Source organism: Petaurus breviceps, unplaced genomic scaffold (assembly GCF_028583685.1).
Source record: "Petaurus breviceps papuanus isolate PSGF00001 unplaced genomic scaffold, PetGlider_PUasm1.0 186, whole genome shotgun sequence".
NCBI lineage: Eukaryota > Metazoa > Chordata > Mammalia > Diprotodontia > Petauridae > Petaurus > Petaurus breviceps.
The window spans coordinates 47,196,170-47,205,307 of record NW_027185798.1 but is presented as its reverse complement, the minus strand read 5'-3'; the positions used below and the strand labels follow the sequence as shown (position 1 = coordinate 47,205,307).

Here is a 9,138-nt window from a genome sequence, read left to right as displayed (position 1 = left end):
GCAGCACATACTAGTAAGTGTTTAATAAGAGTTTGTTGACTTGTGGTTGGTTCTTGAGGTATACTCTCTGTGCTTTTCATACACATTACTTAGCAAGGGAAAAGTGCAAATTCAGAAATTATATCCAGGCTGTAGAGGGGCAACCCCCTTGCTCACATGGGAATTCACACCTATTGATGAGCCATAACTCACAACCCCCTGTAATGTGTTTACTTTTCCTATTCAGTGAAAGGATATAATTGGTTGACAGGAAAGACATTCAATCACCTAGCCCAGTAAGGAAAGTAGCAATAGCACCTTCCCCCCAAAGCCTGGGGCACATTCTCGAAGCGGGAAGAGTGGATACATGTAGGGAATACAGGTGGTCAAGGGAAAAAACCTACTCTTTAGGACAAAGACATAGGGAATATATGTGTCCACGGTATATGCATGGAGGAGTCAACTTGTACCTTTCAGGTTGCAAAATTACTAACATTTTCTGGTTACATCATCACACTCGCCACTGGGCCCTGATCTCTCTCGTCATGTAGCTGTTGGGCCCTTTTGTACTGGGCATGAGGTTTTAGAGCTCTCCTTCACTGGAGGTCTTCACACCAAGGTCGGATGTCACCCTCGTTGAGTATGTTCTAGAGGGGAGTCTTGTCTGGGTACCACTTGGACCTCATGGTTTCTCTTCTAAACCACGGACTCAGGGACTATTATTCCTGGTACATAGCAGGTGGGAGGACCTGTTAGAAAACAGCTAGAGTGAGAGGCTGCCCAGATAGAGCCAGGCAGTCACAATTAGCAAGCAGTGACCAGTGTCTGGGCCCCAGGCCATCTGCACACCAGAGGCGCCAGATCTACCCACTCAGCCCTACAGCAGAGCATTCTTCCCTCTTGACTGGGCTTCCTGAGGGCCAGCTGGCTAACCAACACTCTTCTTCCCCACCATCACCCCCCAAAGGCCTGCGGGAGGGGAGAGAAGGAGACATCAGGCAGAATGAAGCAAAGCTGGAGATGGCTCATTGGAAAAGGGCTGGGGAATGTGCTCTCTCATCCTGTGAGATGGACTGGTGAAAACTACATCTGGCCCCAGCTCCCAGCCCTGCCTTGCTCTGCCTGCTGCCTCCCCCCTCTCACAAAGCTGTGAATTGTGGCCTCATTGTTTTGGAGCCCATGGCCCTAGCAGCTGCCAGGCCTGGCTTTTGTCCTCAGCTCCTGAGTCACAAACCAGTGCAAGGAAGATGGAAGGGACAGAGTTTCCAAACTGTCCTGCTTTGGGCAAACTCAGGGAGCTTCCTCTTTGTCACTCCACCTGGGTTGTATTAGCAGGAGGAGGGGGAAGGAAGTGGGCATGTAGAGGATAAAGAAAACTGGAAAAGGAAAGCATAGGGAGACATTCCAAATTCCTGGGCTGTGTAAAAATCCCCTCATAGCTCCACTGCCCTTAGAAGAACAGGATTAATAAGGCCCTTCAGGAAGTGCCTAGGAAGTGGGAAATTCCCAGCAGCTCCTGATGGGGGGCTGAAAAGGGAGAGAAGGGGTCAGCCTTTACTGATGGGGCCCTTCCTGCCCCTTGGCAAGTCCTGATTTCCTTCCTCCAGTTGCAAGATGACCTTTTTGATCTAAGTGACCACTCCTGGGCTGGAGTGGGCTGCTGGATGCCGAAGTCACATGCTCAGTCAAGTGCTCCTTCTTGAAGGCTTAGAAATAGTGAAGATTCACTCTGAAGGGTGAGGAAGGGTCATGTAAATAGGAAGAGCAGCAGTAGGAGGTTGGGGGTTGGGGGGGAGAAGACTTTCATAAGAGTTAGAGATGGAAAGGCACTTAGGAACTAGTTCTAGTCCAACTCCCTCCTTTTATAAAGGATGAAACTGAGGCCCAGAGGGAATAGTGACTTGCTGAAGGTCCTGTACAATTTATTAGTAGCAAAGTCAGGATTTGAACTCAGATCCTCTGATCCTCTAATGTTAATGAACCTCTAATGTTCTTTGCATTATATGATGCTTATGGATAAATTAACAAATGCATGCACAAGAAGTTATTTAAGCACCTATTAGGTGGCAATCTCTATGCTAAGCACTGGGGAGACAAATAAAAAGTTGAGATAGTTTTGGTACTCAAAGGGCTTACACTCTTATAGGAAGGAGGCACATTTAGGGTGGTGGCGATCAGAGGAAGGTGTTTTGGTGTGAAAAGTCACAGGAGTGATGAGGGAAGCAATAGTATTTGCCATTAGCATGCTCTTTTCAGAAACAATGGTTTACTGTGATTATTTATCCTTCATTCTTGAAGAGGGCCATGACACCAGGAAGATGATGCCATGACTTGAAACTGACTTGGATTTGAGTGAGGGAGGGCTGTGCAAGGTCTCCAGCCTCACTTCCTTCTCCAGAGCCATCTGGGTCCAATGGCCAGATATCCATCAGGACGATTGGAGATGACCCAGGATGCAGTGGGAGAATCTGATCCTTTTAGGTTAAGGTCTCTTCAAGTTCTCACTTTGAGTAAGGTAACACCCATTCAGTGACCAGGCCTCTTTAAGAAGTGAGTCAAGTATGGCCCTTTAATTAAAAAAAAATTAAAACGGGGAAAGGAATACCCTCAGGGTTGCTGGCCAAAAAGAGAAACATTCACTCCAAGCCAAGAGGGCCCCCAAAGTAGCCATTAAGTGATGCTTGGGTAGGGACCTATTGTTGTCCAATCTATAAGCTCCAGAGTGAAATGGCTTTAAGGTTTGGTCTTTGAGAAAGAAATCTATCCAGTAAACTCCCAAGTTAATTAGGAAGCTTTTGGCCATCAAATTCACCCGACTTTGAAGAGGAGAAAGAGGAGGAGGGGGAGCAAAAGATGGAAGGGGGAGGAGTGAGGGTAGTGGTGCTATGTATGTGTAATCAGCAGAAGTCAAGGTTCATAGTCTGTCTAGGTCATCCCAGAACCTCATCAACCAGGAGAACGTGGCCCCAAGGTGGGAATTCCAAAGCTGGGTTGTTTAGCTCCTCTGTCCCTCAGGATGAGGTCTCTGGGGGTCTAGTTTGGAAGGTCTAGTAGTGGCTGGCTACAATGGCAAGAAGATAGCTGTGTTCTAGTCCCACCTCTACCATGAACCAGCTTGGCAAGTGACCATATCTCTCCAAGCATCAATTTCTTTCTCTGTAAAATGAAAGAGATCACATCATTCCTAATATCCCAATGAAGTCTAACTTATTAGCATTCTTGATCCTATCCCTCAGCTGGAGCTTGAATTATTTATGCTGTGGAAGTCCCTTACATCAGAATCACATGTGTGCATGTGTTATCACCCTGGTTAACCAAGGACTGGGTATTACTCATCTCAGTTGCTACCAACTTTCCCTAGAATGGCATTTTCCATGTGGGATATTGCAACTTCTTTCAGCAACACTGCACCCCACTGTACACTCACTGCTACTCCCCACACACAGCATCCCGTCCCCCCACTTCCATGGTTTTGTGTAGATTGTCTCGGATGCCTGGGATGCACTCCCTCCTTCCCTCCGCCTATAAGATTGTCTGGCTTCCATCAAGATTCAGCTCAAGCACTTACTCCTACATAAGGATTATTCTGATCCCCCCATTTGGCAGTATCTCTACCCTTCTTCCCCCCAAATTACTTTCTATGTAATCTGTATTTACTTCTCTGTGGAGATGTTGTCTTCCCCTAGTAAAAAGTAAGCTATTTAAGGAAAGGACTATTTAATTTTTGTTGTTGTATCTCTGGTACCCAGCACTGGGCCTGGAACCTAGCTGTTGCTCAGTCATGTCCAACTCTTTGTGACCCTATATGGGGTTTTCTTGGCAGAGATCCTAAAAGAGTTGGTCTTTTCCTTCTCCAGTTCATTTTATAGATGAGGAAACTGAGGCAAACAGGGTTAAGTGACTTGCCCAGGGTCACACAGCAAGTAAGTTCTTGAGGTCATTTTGAACTCAGGTCCTCCTGACTCCAGGCCCCTTGTTTTATCCTCTGTACCATCCAGCTGCCCCTAGGAAGTAAGGTATTTAAGCACAACGACCATTTAGTTTTTATCTTTGGATTTTTGGCACCTAGCACTGTGCCTGGTAAATAATGGCACTTAATAAATGCTTGGTAAATAATGGTGCTTAATAAATCCTTGCTGAATGTCGAATAAATGATATACTACATATTCAATATCTGCTGGATGAGTATCAAATAACTTTCTGTCTTTTTCCTCTTTAGAATGCTCTTTTATGGGGTGGTTAGATGGTGCAGTGGATAGAGTGTTGGACCTGGAGTCAGGTAGACCTGAGGTCAAATCTAGGTAGCCTCAGACATTTATTATCTGTGTGACCCTGGGTAAGTGACAATCTCTGTTCACCTCAGTTTCTTCATCCATAAAATGGGATAACAATAGCACCCACCTCCTAGGATTGTGGTGAAGATCAAATGAAATAATAATTGTAGTGGGGCGGCTAGGTGGCGCAGCGAATAGAGCACCGGCCCTGGAGTCAGGAGGACCTGAGTTCAAATCTGACCTCAGACACTTAACACTTACTGTTGCCAAGTGACCTTGGGCAAGTCAATTAACCCCAATTGCCCTGCCCTACCCCCTCAAAATAGCAAAAAAAAAAAAAAGAGAGAAATCATAAGGTATATAGCACTTTGCCTGGCACAGAGTAGGCATTATGTAAATGTGAGCTGTTGTTACCATTATGACAGCTAAAGTGGTTTTCTTCACTCGTGGAGATACAGCGCTGCATGGTTTAGAGGGCACAAAGCTCCAAATGGAGCTAAGAATGGAAACAGGATTTTCCCATTGTTACCAACAAATGTCGCGGTCCTGATGGGGTAATTTCTAAGCTGATGTTCCACTGTCTCTTTAGCCTTGGAGTCCCCAAAGCCTTACCTGGGAGGCAGCTATTCCTATGTATATACACATATACACATGCATGTGCATGACTGCATATATACATACCACATGTATTGTACTATATATGCACATGTGTGTATAGGTACGTGTGTGTATTATACAGTCATACTGTTTGGTGTGTATGTATGCACATGTGTATATGTGTGTGTATACACGGATCACACATTTTCTGTTTTAACTGATCTATTGTCTGGGTTGTGTGTATGTATGTGTGCATGTGTAGGCACACATCTGTTCGTAAGCAACGTCATGGACATCTATCAATCTATCCATATTGGAAGGCTCCCGATTTCAGGCATTTTCGCTGGCTGCCCCTCATGTCCTCCTCATCTCTGCCTCCTGGCTTCCCCGGCTTCCTACAAGTCCCAGCTAAAGTCCCACCTTCTACAAGAAACTTTCCCATATCCCCCTTAATGCCTTCCCTCCCTCTGTTGATTATCTCTAATTTAGCCTTTTTGCTATATAGCTGTTTGCTTATTGTCCTTCCCATTAGATGAGAGCTCCTTGAGAGTAGGGATTTTCCTTTTTCCTTTCTTTGTATCCACAATGACTGGCATATAGAAGGTGCTTAATAAATGCTTATTGACTTTGCAGCTTCATAAGGGCTGCTGTAGTTTATGCCCTCCTGTCATAGTTTTCACAGGAATTTCAGATCTGGAAGGCACCTCAGAGCTCAGAGGCAAACCAGTCCCACTATAGTTGGACAAGAGTCCTTTCTACAATATACCCAACAAATTGCCCTCCCAGTCTTTGCTTGAACATCTCTGGTGAGAAAGAAACCCTTATTTCCTGGGGGATTCCATTTCACTTCTGTCTAGCTGTAATGGAGGGGAAGATTTTCTTAATGGGGTATCTACATCTGCCTCTGAAACTTTCACCTATTTTTCAGAATTTCACCCTCTAGGGCCAAATAGAGCAAACCTAATCCCTCTTCCTTCAAATACCTGAAAATATTTATTTTGTCCCCCTGAGCCTCCTCTACTTCAAACTAGATTACCCCCCCACCCCAATGTCTTCTGTTGATCTTCATATGACATGAGTTCAAAGCCCTTCACCATTCTGGTTGTCTGGATACTCTCAATGTCCTAATCAATGTCCATCCTAAAATGTAGTGTTCAAAACTGAACCATTTCTTCAGGTGGGGTTTTACCAGGGCAGGTACAAAGGGACCTATCACCTACTTAGTCCTGGGCATTTTATCTCTTTTTCTTTGCAATCCAAGATTGTTCCAGCTTCTTTTTTCTAAAAATTGTTTGTGTCATATTTGGGTTATGTGGGCTCTCCCTAAGCCTTACTTTTTCTCCATAACATGCTATAGGACCCAGGACACACACTAATACAGTTATCCCTTCCCGCTGTTGCTGATTAGGGGCATGGAGCCCCCACAATCTGGAAAATCTGTGTACATTTTTTTTGGCTTTCCCTTCATACCAGAGAAGAAGTCTGAATTATTATGGTACTAAAAGATCTTGATGTTATACAATAGTATACACATATTTTATGTATTTATGAGTTTCTAAATTTTTTCTGTGTCATCTGCTGGCCCTCACATGTCTTCTGTGGCTTCTGCAAACCACTCCCCCTCCTAAATTTCCATTTAATTCCTTATACCGACCCACAATATATCCAAACCATGATGTGGAAAGTTGAGATGTAGAAGGGATAACTGCCCTTGCTCATTTAATCAGCTGACATTTATGGAGTCTTTAGTATGTATAAGGCACTGTATGTGTGTGTGTGTGTGTGTGTGTGTATCTGTGCTTCATACTGTTGAGGATACAAAGACAGTAATTGATCTCAAAGAACTTACAGGTTAGGTGGGAAGACAAAGCACGTGTGGAGAAGAAGACAACTAATAGTTCACAGCCATAAATGTTAGGTGTCCAATGAATGAATGAGTGAGTGAATGACAAAGCACTTATTAAATGTCAATAATAGCTAGCATTTATCTAGCACCTACTATGTGTCAAACACTGTGCTAAGAATTTTACAAACATTATCTCATTTGATCCTCACATCTCTGCTTGGTGGATGCTATTATTATCTCCATTTTACAGTTGAGGAAACTGAGGCCCATGACTTTAAGTGGTTTGCCCAGGGTGTCACGACTAATAAGTCTAAGCTGCATTTGAACTCAGGTTTTACTGATTTCAGGCCCAGCACTCTCTCTACTTCACTACCTCTAAATACTCACTGTATGCCAGACACTGTTCTAAATATCAGGGATACAGATATAAAAAATAAAACAGTTCCTGCCCTCAAGGAGCTTATATTCTAATAGAAAAATGAAGGAACATGATCAGTGCCATAGGAGTTCCGAGGGAGAAGCGATCACCATAGGCTAGGTTCAGAGGAATCTTCAAGGAAGTGGTGGGATTTAAGGGAGATTTTGAAAGGTGGGTAACATTCAGTGGAGAGGCTGAGGCAAGGGGATTCCAAATGGGAGGAACAGTTGGAGGCATGGAAGATAGAATATAAAATTAGGCAGCTAGCAGATAGAGCTTTTGACCCAAAACCAGGAAGTTCTGAGTTTATATCCAGCCTTAGACTCTCACTACTTATGTGACCCTGGGCAAGTCACTTAACCTTGTTTGCCTCAGTTTCTTCATCTGTCAAATGAACCAGACAAGGGAATGGCAAACCGATCCAGTATCTTTGCCAAGAACATCCCAAATGGGGTCACAAAGAGTCGGATTTAACTTAAGAGAAATAATATGAACATAAAGTTTCCTTGAGTAGGTTTATGAGCAGTAACAGGACATGGTCTGAATTGTGCTTCAGGAAGATCAGTGTGGTGGGTGGGTGCAGAATGGATAGAAGGGGAAAGTCTGGAGGAGGAGAGATTAATCATAGCTCATGTATATATGTGTCTGCACTAAAATCTACAAAGTGAGAGGTGGTGTGGACAGTGGGGAGCTAGAAAGCCAGCTCCCAAGGCAGGAAGATCTGGGTCCTAGTCCCACTTTGGATAAATCAATCCACTCTGGGCAAGTTGCTGAAGCTCTCATTACCCCCAGGGAACTTCCTGAGATGATAAATTTCATAGATCATTACAAATCTCCATCGGGAAAGGGAATTTCCTGGGTCAATGAGATCACAGGTCTGCAGAAAACAACATGAAAAAAGATTTATAAGGTACTTTCTTGTGAAGGAGGTGATGAAAGGATGATTATCTTTGTTTTACAGTAGAAGAAAATATGATTTCACAAAGGGAAATGATTTGTCCATGATCACAGAGTCAGAAATGGGCAAGCTGGCTTCTTGCTCCTTTGGACAGGGCTTCTTCTTCCTACCTCCTAAAGCCTTAGCCAGGCCAGTCCTCTGGCTTGGAATGCCACCCCTCCCTTTTCACAGTTTCTCTCCTCTACCAAGCCAAACCTCTCCCAGTACTGTAATCTGCAGGTAAGGCCAAAACAAACTGGCTTCAGACAGACTCTTTGGGATTCAATACACCTTAGTAGACTCTCTGTGGCCCAGTGTCTGGTCCTCAGCTTCCCATGATCAGAAGCTCCATTTTATTAATTCTTCCAGGGGAGTTTAAGCTCTGGGGGATTGATTCATCAGAATAATCTTTACAAGAAACTGATTGATGCCAGAATGATGACATTTATATGATGAAGGCTAGAACTAGGGCCTAAAAAAGCAGCTGTCCAGAGCTCAATGTATGGAAGGTATGGGAAGGAGGGCAAGAAAATAAGCATTTAAGTGTCTACTATACAGTTAGGTGAACTTAGTTCTTCCTGATGCCAGGTCTGGTAGTCTAACCACTGAACCAACTTCTCTGCTAGCATGCTCAGGGCTTGGAATCAGGAAGATCTTGGCTCAGTGCATAGAGCAGGGGGCTTGGAATCAGCAAGGTTCATCATCATGAGTTCAAATTTGGCCTCAGACACTTACTAGCTGGGTGACCCTGGGCAAGTCACTTCACTGTGTTTGCCTCAGTTTCCTCACCAGTCAAATGAACTGGAGAAGGAAATGCCAAACTATTCCAATATCTTTGCCAAGAAAAACCCAAATGAGGTCATAAAGAATCAGGTGTGTGTACCAGCAAGCACCCCAGCGTCCCCAGGGTGGCTGCTCACACAGGTTCTTAGATCTGCTTTGTTAAAGGAAAGCAACTCAAAATGGGTTAACAAGCTGACTTTAATCAGTCAAATATGTATCGTTTACCTAGTTCAGGGGAAAAAGGTCAGCACCCCGAACTTCAGAATATACAGACAGAATTATCAAGACAGAGAAACAGATCAAG

The 9,138-nt window shown here is 44.2% G+C and overlaps 1 long non-coding RNA gene across 1 annotated transcript in view; it reads right to left on the bottom strand.

The window, feature by feature from the left end:
* Positions 1–229: 229 nt before the first annotated feature.
* Positions 230–9,138, bottom strand: part of LOC138162178 (uncharacterized) — a 10,894-nt gene continuing 1,985 nt past the window's right edge. The window contains exon 2 of the long non-coding RNA XR_011168569.1: positions 230–728. This is a non-coding gene — a long non-coding RNA (uncharacterized lncRNA). The remainder of the gene's footprint in view (positions 729–9,138) is intronic.